This window comes from Schistocerca serialis, chromosome 3 (genome assembly GCF_023864345.2).
Source record: "Schistocerca serialis cubense isolate TAMUIC-IGC-003099 chromosome 3, iqSchSeri2.2, whole genome shotgun sequence".
Lineage (NCBI taxonomy): Eukaryota > Metazoa > Arthropoda > Insecta > Orthoptera > Acrididae > Schistocerca > Schistocerca serialis.
In genome coordinates, this window is record NC_064640.1 from 411,983,080 (window position 1) to 412,002,155 (window position 19,076).

The following is a 19,076-nucleotide window of genomic DNA, read 5'->3' on the forward strand; positions in this document are numbered from 1 at the left end:
TTTCTGAACCATACAGTGCTGCTGGGCATATGTTTTAGATTTTCATCTTAGTGTTCACTGAGATCGATTTAGAGCCAAGCGTCTCTCTCAGGGAATGCATGCATTTCATTCCTACTGCTGTTCTTTCCTTGATGTCCATTTTTATGTTGTTGTCCATGGTAAACCAAGATCCCAAGTATTTGAACTTGTGTACTCTCTTGAACCTCTTGCCATCTATCTCAAGAAATTCTTCCTGCTCTTGTCTTCTTCCTAATTGCATGAACTCTGTTTTGTCTCGATTCACTTTGAGCCCTACCTTCTGTGCATAACTGTCCATTTTCTGGTACATTTCTTTCTGAACCATACAGTGCTGCTGGGCATATGTTTTAGATTTTCATCTTAGTGTTCACTGAGATCGATTTAGAGCCGAGCGTCTCTCTCAGGGAATACATGCATTTCATTCCTACTGCTGTTCTTTCCTTGATGTCCATTTTTATGTTGTTGTCCATGGTAAACCAAGATCCAAAGTATTTGAACTTGTGTACTCTCTTGAACCTCTTGCCATCTATCTCATTTCTTGTCTCCCCAATTCCATTCAGAACCTCTTCATTAGTTAAGTTATCTACCCATCTAATATTCAGCATTCTTTGGTAGCACCAAATTTAAAAAGCTTACATTCTCTTCTTATGTAAACTGTTAATCTTCTATGTTTCTCTTCCATACATGGCTACACTCCAAACCTTCAGAAAAGATTTCCTAGTACTTAAGTCTGTATTTGATGTTAACAAAATTCTCTTCTTCAGAAATGCTTTTCTTGCCACTTTCAGTCTACATATTATATCCTCTGTACACTGGTTATTTTGCTGTCCAAATAGCAAAACTTATTTAGTACTTTAAGTGTCTCATTTACTAATCTAATTCCCTCAGCATCCCCTGATTTAATTCGACTACATTCCATTATCCTTGTCTTGCTTTTGTTGATGTTCATCTTATATCCTCCTTTCAAGACACTGTCCATTCGATTCAACTGCTCTTTCAAGTTTTTTGCAGTCTCTGACAGAATTACAATGCCATTGGTAAATCTCAGGGTTTTTATTTCTTCTCCCTGAACTTTAATACCTGCTCCAAATTTTTATTTGGTCTCCTTTACTGCTTACTCAGTGTACCGATTGCCTAACATCGGGAATAGGCTACAACCCTGTCTCACTCCCTTCTCAACCACTGTTTCTCTTTCAGGCCCATCAACTTGTATAGCTGCTGTCTGGTTTCTATATAAGTTTTAAATAGCCTTTCGCTCTCTTTTTTTACCCCTGCTACCTTCAGAATTTCAAAGAGAGTGTTCTAGTCAGCATTGTCAAAAGCTTTCTCTAAGTCTACAAATGCTATAAACATAGATTTGCCTTTCCTTAACCTACCTTCTAAGATAAGTTGTTGGTTTCAGTACCTTGTGCGTTCCTTCATTTTTCCAGAATCCATACTGATCATCCTCAGGATTGGCTTCTACCAGTTTTTTCCATTCTTCTGTAAAGGATTTGTGGTAGTATTTTGCAATCATGACTTATTATTAAACTGATGGTTTGATAATTTTCACATCTGTCAGCAACTGCTTTCTTTGGACTTGCACTTACTTCATTCTTGTTGATGTCTGTCTCATACATCTTGACACCAGATGGAAGGGTTTAGTCATGGCTGACTCTCCCAAGGCTATCAGTAGTTCTGATGGAATGTCATATACTCCAGGGACCTTGTTTTGACTTAGGTCGTTCAGTGCTTTGACAAAATTCTTCTCACAGTATCATATTTCCCATCCCATCTTCATCCACATTTCTATAATATTGCCTTGATGCTCATCTCCCTTGTATAGATCGTCTATGTACCCTTCCCACCTTTCCATTTTCCCTTCTTTCCTTAGTACTGCTTTTCATCTGAGCTCTTGATAATCGTACAGTTGCTTCTCTTTTTTCAAAAAGCCTCTTTAATTTTCCTGTGGACTGTATCTATCTCTTCCCCCCTCCCAAAGTGAAATATGTTTCTAAATCCTTACCTTTGTCCTCTAGCCATTCCTGTTTAGTTATTTTGAACTTCCTATCAACCTCATTTTGTAGACATTAGTATTTCCTTTCGCCTGCTTCATTTGCTGCATTTTTATATTTTCTCCTTTCATAAGTTAACTTCAATCTCTTGTGTATTATCCAAGGATTCCTACTAGACCTTATTTTTTTACCTATTTGATACTCTGCTGCCATCTACTGTATTCTTTTCCCCTGTTCTAGTCAGTTGTTGCCTAATGCTCTCTCTGAGAGTATCAACAACCTCTGGTTCTTCTACTCGTCCAGGTCACATCTCCTTAATTTCATACCTTTTTGCAGTTTCTTCAGTTTTAATCTACAGTTCATAACCAATAAATTGCAGTCAGAGTCTGTATCTAGCCATGGAAATGTCTTACAGTTTGAAATCTGGTACCGAAATCTCTGGCATACCATGATATAATCAACCTTAAACTTTCAGATGTCTCCTGGTCTCTCCCATGTATACAGTCTTCTTTAATGATTCTTAAACCAAGCGTTAGCAATGGTTAAATTATACCCTATACAAAATTCTACCAGGTGGTGTCCTCTTTCATTCCTTTCCCCAGTCCATATTCACCTGCTATTTTTCCTACTCTTCCTTTTCCCACTGTTGATTTCCAGTCCCCCATCACAGTTAAATTTTCTGTCTTTCTTAACTATCTGAGTAATTTCTTTACTCTCATCATACATTTCTTCAATCATTGTGGTAGATGTGGACTTTGTGTCTGTCTTGGCTATGATAATATGTTCACTTCTTATTCATTATTAAATGCCCTCATTCATTGTCCCTATGTGACTGTGTATTGTAACCCTGTATGCACCTGACCAGTAGTCCTGTTCCTCCTGCCACTGAACATCACTAATTATCACGAAATCTGACTTCAAGTTATCCACTTCCCTTTTTAAATTTTCTAATGTGCCTACCTGATAAAGGAATCTAACACTCCATGCTCTAGAATGCCATTTTTATTTCTCCTGATGACAACATCCTCCTGAAGAAGTCCCGAAGATCTGAAGGGGGGGGGGGGGGGGGACATTTTTTTACCTCCAAAACATTTTACCCAAGGGGTCACTGTCATCATTTAACTGTACAGTAGAGCAGTATGCCCTCAGGTAGTTTCCCCTTGCTTTTAACTGTTTACAGTACTAGCACAGCAAGGCTGTTTTTTTTACTGTTACAAGGCCAAATCAGACTGTCGCCCCTGCAACCACTGAAAAGGCTGCTGCTCCTCTTTAGGAACCACACATTTTATCTGGCCTCTCAACAGATACCCGTCCATTGTGGTTGCACCTATGGTATGGCTGCGTGTATCACTGAAGCATGCAAGCCACCTTATCAATTGCTAGGTCCATTTCTCTTGGCGGAGATATAAGACAAATGATAGTATGCAAAGGAGGGATTTGTTTGCTGCATGGTTAACACTTGTTATGTTTTTATATACCTGCTGACAAATCAGTTTCATGTCTATAACTACCTTTATATTCCATGTACTGTTGTACATCATACTCATTACCAGTGTTACTCATGTTCTACAGTGTTCCAATTGTGTATGGTGTGAGGGTAATATGACTCGTATATGCCTTTGTAATTACCACTTTCTCACATTATTATTAGTAATTACCATTTTCTCACATTACCTCAAATAAAGATTCTTTAACTTTATCCAACCTGTTTTTGGGAGAATGACGTCACCTTTCTCTTTCATCGCAGTCGAGTCTGACCACAGTGACTTTTACAATCCCCGTTTGCAGCTCGTGGTCTAGTGGCTAGCATTGCTACCTCTAGATCACAGGGTCCCAGGCTCGATTCCCAGCTGGGTTGGGGATCTTCTGTGCCCGGGAACTGGGTGTTTGTGTTCTCTTCATCATTCCATCATCATTCGTGAAAATGGCTAGATTGGACTGTGTACAGATTGGGAATTTGTACGGGTGCTGATGATCGCGCAGTTGAGCGCCCCACAAAGCAGTCACCACCACCACCACCACACTTTTACAATCCCCCAGAAGTCATACACTTTTTTGACTTCTTGGTATGGCTCCTGCTTACGAGATGGAGGAGAAAAGCACAACTTTTGTATTGAAACATGTACTGTCATCCTTTATCTACACATTTATTTAAGGTGTTTTGCAATGTGCCATATATTTATAGAATCATTATATTTTGAAACTTATAAGATGCAGACGTAGAGAAACGTTTGTAAATGCAATACATAAGAATTATATAACTGTTTTCACTGAGTGAAATTGCTTTGATGCGATATTGTTTGAAGCAGTCCGTCAGTCACAAACCTACTTTACATCTTCACACCGCCACCTGGTCTCTCTGCTTATTCATTTGCCACTACTGGATGCACCTTTCTCAGAACAAACAATGCTGTATCGTGAAGCATACTTCTTGCTTGTTTTCTGTGGTACATGAGTGGGAAAATGCCTTGCAGTTAGCTAGTTTGCTGTAGTGCACTGCTTTTCATTTTCAATAAAATCTGTACCAGCTTTCTCAGGAATTTATTTTCCCAGGTTTAGTATAAATGTAAACAACCTGGTTCATTTGTGAGATATAGGCCTAAGTTTCTACATCTACATCTACATTTATACTCCGCAAGCCACCCAACGGTGTGTGGCGGATGGTACTTTACGTGCCACTGTCATTACCTCCCTTTCCTGTTCCAGTCGCGTATGGTTCGCGGGAAGAACGACTGTCTGAAAGCCTCCGTGTACGCTCTAATCTCTCTAATTTTACATTCGTGATCTCCTCGGGAGGTATAAGTAGGGGGAAGCAATACATTCGATACCTCTTCCAGAAACGCACCCTCTCGAAACCTGGCGAGCAAGTTACACCGCGATGCAGAGCGCCTCTCTTGCAGAGTCTGCCACTTGAGTTTGTTAAACATCTCCGTAACGCTATCATGGTTACCAAATAACCCTGTGACGAAACGCGCCGCTCTTCTTTGGATCTTCTATATCTCCTCCGTCAAACCGATCTGGTACGGATCCCACACTGATGAGCAATACTCAAGTATAGGTTGAACGAGTGTTTTGTAAGCCATCTCCTTTGTTGATGGACTACATTTTCTAAGGACTCTCCCAATGAATCTCAACCTGGTACCCGCCTTACCAACAATTGATTTTATATGATCATTCCACTTCAAATAGTTCCGCACGCATACTCCCAGATATTTTACAGAAGTAACTGCTACCAGTGTTTGTTGTGCTATCATATAATCATACAATAAAGAACCCTTCTTTCTATGTATTCGCAATACATTACATTTGTCTATGTTAAGGGTCAGTTGCCACTCCCAGCACCAAGTGCCTATCCGCTGCAGATCTTCCTGCATTTTGCTACAATTTTCTAATGCTGCAACTTCTCTGTATACTACAGCATCATCCGTGAAAAGCCGCATGGAACTTCCGACACTATCTACTAGGTCATTTATATATATTGTGAAAAGCAATGGTCCCATAACACTCCCCTGTGGCACGCCAGAGGTTACTTTAACGTCTGTAGACGTCTCTCCATTCGTTTCTTGTAGAGAATGTAGGAACTGATCACACCCATCATAAACACTTGAAAAAATACCTTCTTTCATCATTTCATTGTTCACTCTCAAAAATATTTGGTTGTTGCATAAATTCATAGCATTCTTCCATAAGTTTAACAACAACAAATATACATAACAGAGACTTTACTCATCAATAACGTAGTCTCCTTCACTATTTACAACACTCTGCCAGTGCTGCAACTGTAGAGATCACGTAGTTTTGAGGTGAAGTACTCATTGAGCCATGTTCTCAGCACTTTTCATCCAAAAAGCAAGTTCCTTGAAGGTTGCTCGATAGAGAGCAGGAAAGGTGAAAATTTGAGGGCACACAATCATGTGAATAAGGTGGGTGTGGAATGAGTTCCCAACCCAGCTACTGTATAGTGTTTTTTGTCAGTCTAGTGGAATGCGGATGGCCATTACTGTCACTTCATGCAGTCTTCCGTGTGATTCTTCTTGGATTACATCTGCAAGACATCTCTGTTGTTGACAGTAAATGTAAGCGGTGATGGTTACACCTCGGGGAAGCAATCATAGTACACCACATTGTCACTGTTCCACCAGATGCATAACATTAGCTTTTGTGGATGTGTGTAGATCTTAGTACAGGGAGTTGCTGCTTTCTTTGTGGTCAACCATTCCTTTTGTTTGCTTATGTTAGGATAAAGACACCATTTCTCAACACCAGTAATGATACATGATAGGAATGGGAAGTGTTGTTCATAAGCCAATTGATGACGAGAAAGCAGAGATGCATGTATTGCCAGCTGCTGATTTTTGTGATTTTGGCATAGAGTATGCGGTACCTGTACACCTGATTCTTGAATTTTCCCCAGTGCAGACAGTCACACGATAGTGAAATGCTCACAGTTCATCACATGTACGAGTTTGTGAGTACAATGATATGTATCATTGTGGATTAATGTATTTAAACGATCTTCATCAAACCCCAAAGGTCTTTCTGAATCTGGAGTGTCAGTAATGCCAAAACAATCCTCCTTAAAATGAGAAAACCATTTTCTCGCCATGCTCTTTCCAATGGCACTATCCTCATACTAGGTGCAAATATTTGTGGCTGCCTCTGCTGCTGTCACTCGTCTACTGAACTCAAACAGAAGAATATGTCGATAATGCCCTGATTTCTCTACTTGGCACTCCATTTCCTAGCATCCACAACTCCACTCACTATCCCCAAATGACAATAAGTAAACTCAAATGGCAACAGTGAACTACATATAAAAAATGGCAGTCGATAAACAAATCCACAGCAACCAGGATACCAACATGGGAAACAAAAATGCTACGAACTTATCCACCGACCTAGTAATAGTAGATCATCAGCTGAGCTTCATGGTCAACACCAGTTTTATTTTTATTACAATCAAGTGTGATTAGGCTTCACTTTCTTACCATTCCAGATTTATATTTTGTGTTAGTGACACCTACTTGTCATGCTGTCTTTTGTAGACACGGCAGACATATCCCTAGAGCCTTTCCAGTGAGGAGTTAGCACAGAGAATACCATTTGATCTCGTCTTAGTTTATTTTGTCTAAATTCCTGTGGCAGCCCCCTTCTATTCCTAATTACTGTGCCAGCATCAAACAAGCTTACAAATAACCTTACACTAGTATAAAACCAGTCCATGTATAATGTATGACCCTTACATAGATAATTGGTGCACAAATGAAAGACTACTGAATTTGCACTGTTACCTTTTTCCCCTGCACCAGTATCCACTTAACAATTCAAAACATAGCTTGCTGCAGAATCACTAAGAATGAAAAACTTTATACCATATATGAATTTCTTGTTCTTGATATATTCTCTAAATCAAATTCTTCCTCTAAGACATAAATCTTCATCAGTTGTTAGATTCTCATCAGGGAAATACTGCTCTTGCTTTTCAAGATGAAGTTATCATAACCAGGCGGGATTTTGAGTCATGAAACTCCCAGAAATTTTTTGCAACTTTGCTACTGCAGCACTGTCAAGCAGCTGGCATATAAACATATTGCAAAAAGATTGTGTATGTGCATATGGAGGTGAGAAACATATTCATAATGCAGTCATATTTTGGAGCTTATTGTGGTGCTATAAATTGTAGCATCAATCAAAAATATAATCTGGAAATATCTCTCTTTTGGTTTCCGAAAGATATTCATAGGTAAGTCAATGATGTTACGAATAACAACTGCTCATTTTAGGATGGGTAGTTACACTTTCAGGCCTGTGGGAGAAAATGTTTAACATTTCCATTCACGTGTAGTATCTTCAGAATCTGGATGTTTCCCGATTACATTTGAGCAGTCAACAACTTTTTGAATAAGGCTTACTTAGTTTCATTCTTCAGTTCCACAAAAAAGTATGGACATCCATACTGGTATATTTTTGCAGTTAGCTGCTAGAAGACTTCTTAAGTAATAGAACTCAGTATGCTGTCCTCAACGTTAAATGTTATTTAGCAGCAAGGGTATCATCAGAAGTGCCCCAGGGAAATGTGATAGAACTGCTGTTGTTCTCTATATACATAAATGATTTGACGGACAGGGCGGGCAGCAATCTGCAGTTCTTCGCTGTGGTGTACCGTAAAGTGTTGAAGTTGAATGACTTGTAATGTTTAGTTACAGTATTACTAGTGTACTGCTTGACACAGTCAGTTTGCTTAAATATATGTGCATAACATTGCAGAGCAATGGAACGATCATGTGAGAACTATGTTAGGGAAGGCGAATGGTCGACTTCGATTTATTGGGAGAATTTTAGGAAAGAGTGGTTCACCTGGAACGGAGATCACATGTAGGACGTTGGTGTGACCTGTTCTTGAGTAATGCTCAAGTGTTTGGAATACATACCAGGTCAGATTGAAGGAAGACATTGAAGCAATTGAGAGGTGGGCTGCTATATTTGTTACCAGGAGGTTCGAACAACATGTAAGTGTTACGGAGGTGCTTCAGGAACACAAATAGGAATCCTTGGGGGGGGGGGGGGGGGGGGGGGGGGGAGTAAAGGTGACACTCTTTCCAAGAAACACTATTGAGTTGAGTGAAAAGCAATGCCTCCACCTTCATTAATTGGGTTTGGATGGGAATATTTTAATAAATCAAATGCAGAAATAATCCTTAGAATGTGATTTTTAATTGCCAATATTCACTTTTCTACATAATCTACAGCCAATTGGATACATTTCTGCCAACAATGAAGTAGTTTTCTGAAGCCCTCACAGAAGAATCAACGCTCTGTTTCCACAACCACAGTCTCACAGTTCTCTCAACGTCTTCATCACAAGCATAATGCTGTCCCACAGATCGTCTTTCATTATCAGGAACAGATGGAAGCAAGACGTTGCTAAATCTGGACTGTATGGAGGATACTGTACGGTGGTGAGATTCAGTCCCTGAAGTTCTGCATCTGGCGTACACATGGTGCACAGATCTTTCGATAGCCAAGCAAAGCAATAATGTGACCCACCAGTTCTTTTGAAATTCCGATTGTGCTTGCAGTTTCTCTCTGAGTGATATGACGATTGTCCTGAATAAATCTGTCAACATTTTGCTTGTGAAAATTGGTGATTGCTGTCACAGGATGTCCAACTCTTTGTCTCGCAGGTCAGATGTTCCTGCATCAACATCTTAAAAACTCACTCGCCCAACGACGCACAGTACTCACGTCAACATAATCACCATAAACTGCTTTAGTTCTCTGATGAATCTCCTTCGGGGTGACACCTTCTGCTGTCTAGAATTCAATGACTGCATGTTGCTTAAATCACATTGACCGACCGTCTACTCAGGGTTCCATACTTTACACTGTAGCAACACAACCATTCAATGCTAAGGCTTCCCATCAATGAGAGCTGTCGAGAAGAGGGTAGGGAACAAGCCAGTACCTGCCGCATACCAATGCTGCCAACTGTTGAAGAGGTACGAAGGTGGAGGCATTACTTTTTAGTCAACCCTCGTACATTGCATGTAAGGACATGAAGATAAGATTTGAGCAATTAGATTTCATATGGAGGCATATAGACAGTTGTTTTTCCTTCACTCTATTTGCGAGTGGAACAGGGAAGGAAATGACTAGTAATGGTGGAGGATACTCTCCGCCATGCACCATATGGTGGCGTGCGGAGTATCTGTGTAGATGTAGATGTAGATTGAGGAAGAATACATGTAGTTGCAAGTAATTACTATGATTGTGTATAAACAGACAGGAAATTGTTAAAATTAGCATGCAATAAGAAGTTAAGAAACATTCTGGATTGCATTAGGCTACATTATGTGGATATAACTGAAGAGATAGTAATATTATTTTATGGGTGATGTGAAAATCTGAGACAGACAGAGAGAGAGAGGGAGAGAGAGAGAGAGAGAGAGAGAGAGAGAGAGAGAGAGAGAGAGCGATCATTTATTTTTAACTCCCCTGGAGCAAGAGCTGGCCTATAAATATGAGATGGGCAACCGTATGAAAAAGCATACACAGTACCAGGACAAGAATATTAGGATTTGTGCTCTTCATTTTGAGGCATGCCAGTTAATGAATTTCTGATAAGAATAAATTTATGTAGAATGTAGTGCCAACATTGTTTGATGTTCCAAACCAACAGCCAGCTATATAACTGAAATGCAAATTGTCATGCTGTGTGGCTGTCACTGATGGAGGTGAATAGAGTGCATCAGTGAGTACCCTGAATAGACACTCCAGTACAGAAGTAGTGCTGTTTGATTGAGGTATGCTACTCAGTTCCTGTCAGGAAGAAACAAATTAAATGGAACAATTGATCACCTGAAGAAGCAGTTGAAATACTGTATGAAGCTGCTGAGATTTTTTTTTTTGTGTCAAAGGTGCACACAGTTTAAAAGGCACGTGTATCACCCAAGAACTGCAAGAAGAAAGTTAAATACAAAAAATGTAGCTATAGACAGGGAGACACTTGGCACGATAAGGTGTCAGTATCTTACAAAGAAAGCTGTACATCTTGTTTTGAACCAAGTCAGAGTACCTTAGGGAAACGTGATGATAAAGTAATTGTATTTTCTCAGAATATGTTGAATTGCAGTGCACTTGCATATAAATATTTATCAGAATATTTTCATCTTCCATGAATTAGAACTTTACAGAAATATGTGGAAAGTATAAAACTAAAATGTAGTAGTAATGAAAAAAATTCAATTTGTTGGAAGAGAAGATGAAGCAATTTCCTCAAAGTGAAAAACTTGTAAATTTGTATAGAGACGAAATGACATTAATGTCAAATTTATCACATGATTTTTCATCAGATGATGTCACTGCTTTGTGCAAAATGTAATGGAACATGTGCTAGCTGTTGTGTATGCACATAAATAAGAAGAATGCCTCATAGGTGGACTAATTGTTACACTGGGAAAGAGATTCTTGAAGAGATAGATAAATTTTGATACCTGGAAAGTAGGAAAGATAAACATAATAGGTATACACAAGGCATAGAAGCAAGGACAAGGTGAAAAGGATGTTTATAAGGAGAAATAGCACCTAATCTCTAAGAAGGTAAAAAATCATGTCTAGTTTTGAATGTATTAAAATGAATTCAAAATCTGTTATTAAAAAGAAAACCCTCTTGAAACAAACTGCAATCAGCGCAAAGCATCAAAAATTACACACCAAGCCCATGGATGTAATCATAATCAGATCTTTTTGAACTTACACATATCTGGTTATAATTCATTTCTTGTCTTAAACGATTTTCAAAGATACAGTTACAGCTGTGTTACTGTGAACTGTATGCATTTCCCTGCTCTAACATTTTATTATTACAGATTGATGTTAACAGGAGATGGGATATTACTTTAATCACCTTTTCCTACATGTTATTGGAAAATTCACCACCACATTTAGTGACTAAGAACTATGGAAGTAACAACATTATAAATAGAAAGTTCTCCATTTGTGTCATGCCATCTATTACTACAGGCTAGCCGCATGGAGCACTATCATCACTTCAGCTGTCAGAAGGTTGCACTTTTTGCCCTACAGAGTTCCACAACTGTCTTAGACTGTGGGTTGGTTACCTCCTGCGTATGTCGTCGTTCTGAAGCATAAAGTAAATTGATCTGAGCCTGTCTGTCTTTGTGATTTTCACAGATAAAGATGAATCTAACATAAGCTCATTGCTCCAGTCGTCTGTGACATTTGCTTTGTGCACAAGGCACATGTGATTTAATTATAGCAAAAAACTGACACATCTCGTGCAGCTTCACAGTAAACAATTGGCCTGAAGTGAGCTGGGGGTTATTTCATTTTTCCTCCACAATTTAGAAATAGTTGATACTGAACAACAGTTTTTTTAGTTTTTATTTTTTTTAATCACATTGTAGCCAATAAATAGACAAGTGCCGACTGTTATGGAAATCACAACATGCCCACAATTTCTACAAAATGAGTTAAAGATTCAAATTTATGTCTCAAAAGAATGTGTACCACTCTTTTATATCGACTATGCAGTCCTGTTACAATCCTAGAAGTTCCTATCTACATTTGTTCAATGTCTGTTATTCAGCCTTCTAGGTAAGGCCTCCAAACAAAGCAACATTGTCATAGAATAGGTTACATTTGTGTCTTGTATATGATTTCCTTGAATGATGCACTGTATTTTATCAGAATTTTCCCATTTAATCTGTGCATTCCATCTGTCTTTGCTGTAACTGATTTAATGTGTGTTCCTCATTTCATATTGCTACATAGTGTTAAAGAGTGTGACAAACTATAAGAATGTACCGCTACTCTTGTCCTGAAGTCTGTGGTAGGCAGTATGCAATCATGTTCATGCATAATCTGTGTTTACAGTGAAACCAGTATGATGGTAAACTTCTTGTTTCTAACAAATGAACTGAGTAGTTTAAAAATATGCCTACAGTTATGAGAAACAGGAGAAAAATGTTGAAGTGAAACATTCCAGTAATGCTGAGCTCGTTAGACATGGATCACTAGCTCAGCTTGCCAAATGTGAAGCAGGAATGTCACCCAGGTCTTGTTGAAAAAACCAATCCATAAGTCTTCCTTTTCCTGGCCTTATTCCTTATCATCACATGGTCAGCATGTTAATATGGATTTGGCCATGTTAGTGGTAGAGAGTGGCTGGATGCTCTTCCTGTTGCAGCCCCCCCCTCCCCCTCTGGGACGGAATTTGTGTACCTCATCAGTCTGTGTTCAGTGTTATCCCATGCGAAAATGTGAGAATTTTTTTGATATGTTTGCAAATCATGTAACTGAAGCAGGATATAGGTATCAATAGGTATAACCCAGTAGTAACCTAGTCGAATGTACAATAATGCCTAAAACCACGTTTAGGCTGGCTGGCACACTGGCTCTCGTAATTAATCCACCAGGTGGATTCCATCTGGGGGCCCTTCAGAATCCTGGAAGTGGTGTGCTGATGCATGTGGCTATCCAGGTTTGTAATCATTCTGTATTTCACAAAATTGTGAATCGTGGTGACAAGGCAAGTGTTTGAACCTCACTTTTCCTCTGTAATAGTATAGTTTCTCAGCACTGCGCTAATGTCTTGGTTATGTAGGACAAAGCAGTGAACCTGTTGACAGAGGTGGACTGACACATTGTAAGGAATCTGTGTGAGGCACCCTCAGTTGACAATGTATGAAAGGCCTTCCGCATCTGTATGTCGAAGGTGCAGACATTATGCTCAGTCTTTGCCTCAGAGGCAGGGTGAAAGGGGGCTTGTGTTGGATGGTGAGTGCCATAGCAGTGAGAGAAGTCCTTGAGCTGAATCGACATAAATTGAGGCTTGTTGTCAGGCACCAGGGTGCGAAGTGCCCCCTCAATAGCAAAAATTCTCTCGATGGAATGTGTGGTAGCAGGCATGATGTTGGACGGTATTCACTCTAAAAACAGAAAGTTGAAGAGCGTATCTACCACCACAACCACATAGGGCTCTGAAATGGCCTCTCAAAATTGGTGTGGAACTTCTCCCAAAAGTAATCTGGGCAGGACAATGGTAGAAAAAAAACATTGAGCTGGGGGTGCTTGATTGAGTGAGCAGGCATGGCAGCAGCAGCATCATCATGCACGTTCAGTGTCAGCACTGATGCTGGGCCAGTAAATGTGCTAATGTGCCACCCAGCCAACATCTTCATGTGCTTCAATGCAATGCATGAAGGAGCTCGAGGACTCAGGGCCAGAATGGAGGTGGAATGACGACCCAGCAGACCAGTTTAAGATGCCCTGTGTGGGGTTGAGGCACTAGCTCAGCATGAAATAATTTCAAAAACCTGTGTCCGCCAAGTGGGTAATGTGCTCTGGTCACCTCTTCTGGACTTCTGAAAAAACCTTGTGGCATACTGTATCGTGGGATGATGCTGTGGCAACCTCACACCCTATTGGCATGAATTTGTCCGAGGTTGTCTGCAGCTCTCTATTCAGATCAAAACAGTTTCCTGTTGATCAAATTCCATGTTGGGGCCAAGAGCGAGGCAGGACAGGGTATCTGCACTGGCATGTTGGGCAGTGGGATGAAAATGTATTTTGTGGTGATACTTGCCTGAAAACAATTCTCAGCACTGCAAATACTGTGCAGTCTTATCCAGGAACTTAGACCGATGCTTGAACAAGAAAATTTGGGGCATGTGGTCAGTCGGCAGGTGAAATTTGTTGCCCTACAAATATACATGAAACTTCTCAACTCCATAAATGATTGCTAAAGCCTCCTTTTCAATTTAGGAGTAGTTGAGTTGTGCAGCGTTTATTATTTTGGAGGTGAAGGCAATTGGGTCTGACAACTTGTGTGACAAAACTGCCACAGTGCCATACTATGACATCCCTACAGTTTTAATGGCAGTCCTGGTGTACGAGGGGCATTTGAAAAGTCCGTGCAAAGTCCGAGAGATGGCACCACTGGCACGTATTGAGGTCATGTTTAGTTAGTAGCATCTTTGGAAAGAATGCACACCAAGTGTTAGCCATATTGGTCTATTTCTTTGTGTTTGGCATTCGTGTGAATCAAGGAAGTCGAGTGATTGTCAAAAAATGGATGAAGAAGAATTATGTGTGGTGATTAAACATTACTTTATGAAAGGCAAAACGCCTCAGGAGACTAAAGAGAAGCTTGATAAACATTACAGTGACTCTTCACCTTCGATTAAAACAGTTTATAAATGGTTTCAAAATTTTCGGAGTGGCCATATGAGCACAAGTGATGCTGAGCATTCTGGACGCCCTGTGGAGGTTACTACTCCAGAAATCATTGATAAAATCCATGATATGGTGATGGATAACAGAAGAGTTAAGGTGTGTGAGATTACTGGTGCTGTGGGCATCTTGAACGAACGGGTACATAATATTTTGCATAAACATTTGGACATGAGAAAGCTATCCACGATTGCTCACGCTTGATAAAAAATGGAATCATGTGAAGAGTTGCAAGGATTGTTTGCAGCTATTCAGGAAGAATCTGCAGGACTTTAAGTGTCGTTTCGTGACTGGATGAAACATGGATACATTACTATACCCCTGAGACCAAACAACAATCTAAACAATGGGTTAACAAGGGAGAATCTGCACCAGATTTGCGATGGATAATCCTCATCAACTATTTGGTAAAGGGTAAAACTATTAGAGGTGCATATTATTCATCGTTATTGGACCATTTGAAAACTGAGCTGCAAGAAAAACGCTGGAGATTGGACCGCAAAAAAGTCCTTTTCCATCACGACAACGCACCAGCACACATCTCGCAAAATTAATGGAAATATGATTCTAACTTGTTTCACATCCCCCCCCCTATTCTCCAGACTTGGCTCCCTCGGACTACTATTTGTTGAAGAAATGGCTTGGGGGACAAAGATTTTATTCAAACAAGGAGGTGATTGCAGCAACTAATAGCTATTTTGCAGACTTGGACAATTCCTATTATTTGGAAGGGATCAACAATTTAGAACAGTGTTGGATGAAGTGTATAAGTCTGAAAGGAGACTATGTTGAAAAATAAAAAAGGTTTATGACAAACACGTAAGTAGTTTTTATATTTGCATGGACTTTTCAAATGCCCCTTGTATGTGGCATCAGACACAGAGCCAACATGACACCATCCGTAAGTCGCTGGAAAGCCTTTTGACAGACGGGTGACAACACAATTTTGACACCCTTCTTGAACATAGTAAATGATATTCTCCAGAAATGACTACAACTGTTTAAGATTGGTTGGGACTGGTATGTTGATAATAGTGGCAACATTGGTTGTGTGTGGGTGTGAAACCTTTGTTACGAAGAATGTATCCTTGGTATTTGATGGTGGTGGCAAAGAAACTGCACTTTTCCATGCAACAGTGTAAACCATTTTCCTGGCACCATTGAGAAAGGGATTCAAAATTTCTGTAATGTTTCGCATGTGTCAGTCCATAACACTAATATCATCCAAATAATCAACACAGTGCAGAATGCTGTGAACCAATTCTTCTAAATATTTTTGGAAAATGACGGGGGCACTCGCAACCTCAAACAATAAGTGATTGTATCTGAATAAGCTGAATGTAGTGGAGATATCACCATACTTGGATCTCTCACAAAACGCAAGCAATACGGACATCTGTGTACTTGGGAGAGGCTGGGCGGCAGAGTTAGAGGATAATGAATCATAAACATCGGATGACCACTGCTTACGATGGCGACTAACAACTCAGGAAACTTGAATTTCATTCATAAAAGCATGCTGAGCTGCCCAAGCATCCTTGAAAGATTTAGCAGTTTTCAGCATTTCATCAAGATTAGGTTCGGATGTAGCCAAAGCATTAGCTGTAACTTCCATGTCAGGGACAAAGTGCTCAGTCACATTTCAAATCAATGATTCCACATATGAAACTTTACAGTTCTGGCAGATGAAATTGCACTTACGTGTGAGACCCTGCAAGTTGGCAGCCCGAGCTGTGTACATCTGACCATTTTGTGTATGATGCTGATTAAATTGGAGCCTAGCAGCGACAAGGTGTGTCTGCTGACTGTAGTATCCAGTTAACAGAGCACTGAGATCATTTAAGGCAATTCATTACTGTAGCTGCAGTTTCTGTACCACTTCATATAGACAACTAATAGAAGACAAAAAACTACACATTGGAGTTAGGTCATGAAGAACGTGCTTCTGCCTGATTTTCAAATATCACAATTTTAGTTCTCAAAAGCAACAAAGATACAATAACAGTACAGAGTGTAGCACTGTAGTAGCCGTTATTATATGCAGTAAATGGCTTTGTATGCTTTCGAGACTGGCAGTGAGGCAAGCAAAAGAGTAGCAGCCTTAAATTTTCCAACTATTAGTGACTTCTACCAATTCAAGATTAGGGAGTTCATGCACCAAGAAAAATTTGCCAAGTAGTACTTCCTAAGAATTCACGATTATATGTATGATGCCTCCTGTTGGTTAAAATTATCACTCTAAGATTGTAGGCTATGATAGTCAGTACTTTCACGAGTGTTGGAGAGCATACAATAAACAGATTAGGTCTATGAAGTCCCACCTTTAGCAACATATATGGAGTGATGCATACACAAAGAAAAAAGCAGTGCAGCATGTAAGAAGTAAGTATTATTGACACAGATGCATTAAACTCGAAACTCCAGAAAGTTATTTTTCCATGATAAATGCCCAGCTATGATTGCTGTGAACATCTCATGATATAAGCATGAAGTGCCTGAATATTGCAAATTTCTACAAAGGTACTGCAGAAAACAAACTTCTGAGGGATAGACATAACGTAAAACTATTTAGATTTTTGTTATCAGGAGGTTCTAAAAGTGTGCAGCTTTGTATAATTAGCCACCACATATTAATAACTGTCAACAAAACAATGGATGTATGTGGACGTTTCTCTTACAATCTCATTATTGACAAACTTGATGGAGAAGAGCCCTCCAAGCCATTACTGATTTCCTGCAAAGTGGTGGACTGCATAAATAATTCAGGAATATCTCATTTTGTGAATGAGAGTGTTTAAGTGCTGTGGTCTGAAGGCAGAGAAAAAAAAAATCCTTTATATATTTGGATGCTGTGGCCAACATGCTGAAGGCATCAGTTGCCCTGCGCATATTCTATCCGCATTTAATCCCCTTCACCTGCCTGGCCCTTGCACTGAAATGTATTGCTGAAGAAATGAAGGGCAGCTATCAAGAAGTAAATAAAATAATTTCATATATCAAGAGAGTGTTTCTCAAAGCCCTGAATTGTCTGTCATTCTGTAGAGAACTATTGCTCAACCTAGCATTGCCTCCTGAGCCCATCCTATCAAGTGGGGTACATGGATTGAAGCTGTCGGTTTTTATAATGGACATTTTTAAGATAGGAAATGTGTGATTGAGTTATTTCCGAGAGAACATTAAGTATTAGTACTAGAGACACCAAATTGTTTCACTGAACTTCAAATAAGAACTTCTCTGGCGTAAGGCTATATAGCAACTTCGCCTTCCTTGCCAACAGAATCAAAGAATTACAGTCTATAGGTTTACCTATGCAGAAGTTTTTGAGAATGTCAAATGCATGCTGACTGACATTAGGAGTGATAATGGACAGAGAGTAGTGAATAAGTTTGATATTGCTTTGGCAACATATTCTGGCTATTCAACTTTTGCTAGTATTTGTTATGTATGGGATTGGGTGGAGAAGACGACACTCCAGTGGACATCTCTCCAGGATGAAGTGGGGACGACGTGATTTAGTTATTTTTTTTCTTATAATTTGTATAAATAATGGTAAGTCTTTGAAGATATGTGGGGACGGTGGCAGATCGAATAGCTGCTATTGTTACGTTCACCTGTAACACTACCAATTCTTATTAATGTCTTGTAAAGTAATGTCCACAGAGTAATGTCCACAGAAGTTATCACTTTACCTTGTTTCTTCTCAGTAGCATAAGCTGTGGAATCTTCTTCTGTGGCCTTCCTCTTACTAGATAAATAAATTTTTTCTGACTCTATTGTAATAATGTAAAGTGATAATGAATGTTAATACTTTGACATGTCCTATATTACACCTACGTTTACTGTGCACAATGTAATCTTACAGGATCAAATAAAATTCTATTCAATTCAATTCAATTGTGTTGATAAGGCATTGTCTGCATGATATAAAATTTTTGTAGAAGGAATCCTAATGGATGTAGGTTTTTCCTCCTACTTAATAAAACCACACTTCAAACTTGTAATAAATACTATATTGAATTCTTTTTGATACAAATTCATACTTTTTTCTTCCCATAGAAGACAGAGTGATTCTATAAAATGTTCTATCATGGAGGTGTAAAAACAAGAGAAGTGATCAATAAAACAAAACTGTTAACAAATGAATATTAAAAAATTGAAATTACTGACATAATATTGATTCTGCACCACATGTAGAATAATCGTGTTGGGTTTATCTTCCTATAAATCCTGAGAAAGAGAGATACAAGCAATAAAAAAAAATACGTTCTTTCAGGTATCCTAGTTTAGGTACACTACTGCTGCCCCCGTTCT

General features: G+C 39.3%; 1 protein-coding gene across 3 annotated transcripts in view; it reads left to right on the forward strand.

Annotated features, from left to right (window-relative positions):
• The window catches only part of LOC126470280 (uncharacterized), a 171,492-nt gene that overhangs the window by 97,908 nt on the left and 54,508 nt on the right, over positions 1–19,076 (forward strand). The gene's annotated exons all lie outside the window — the stretch shown is intronic.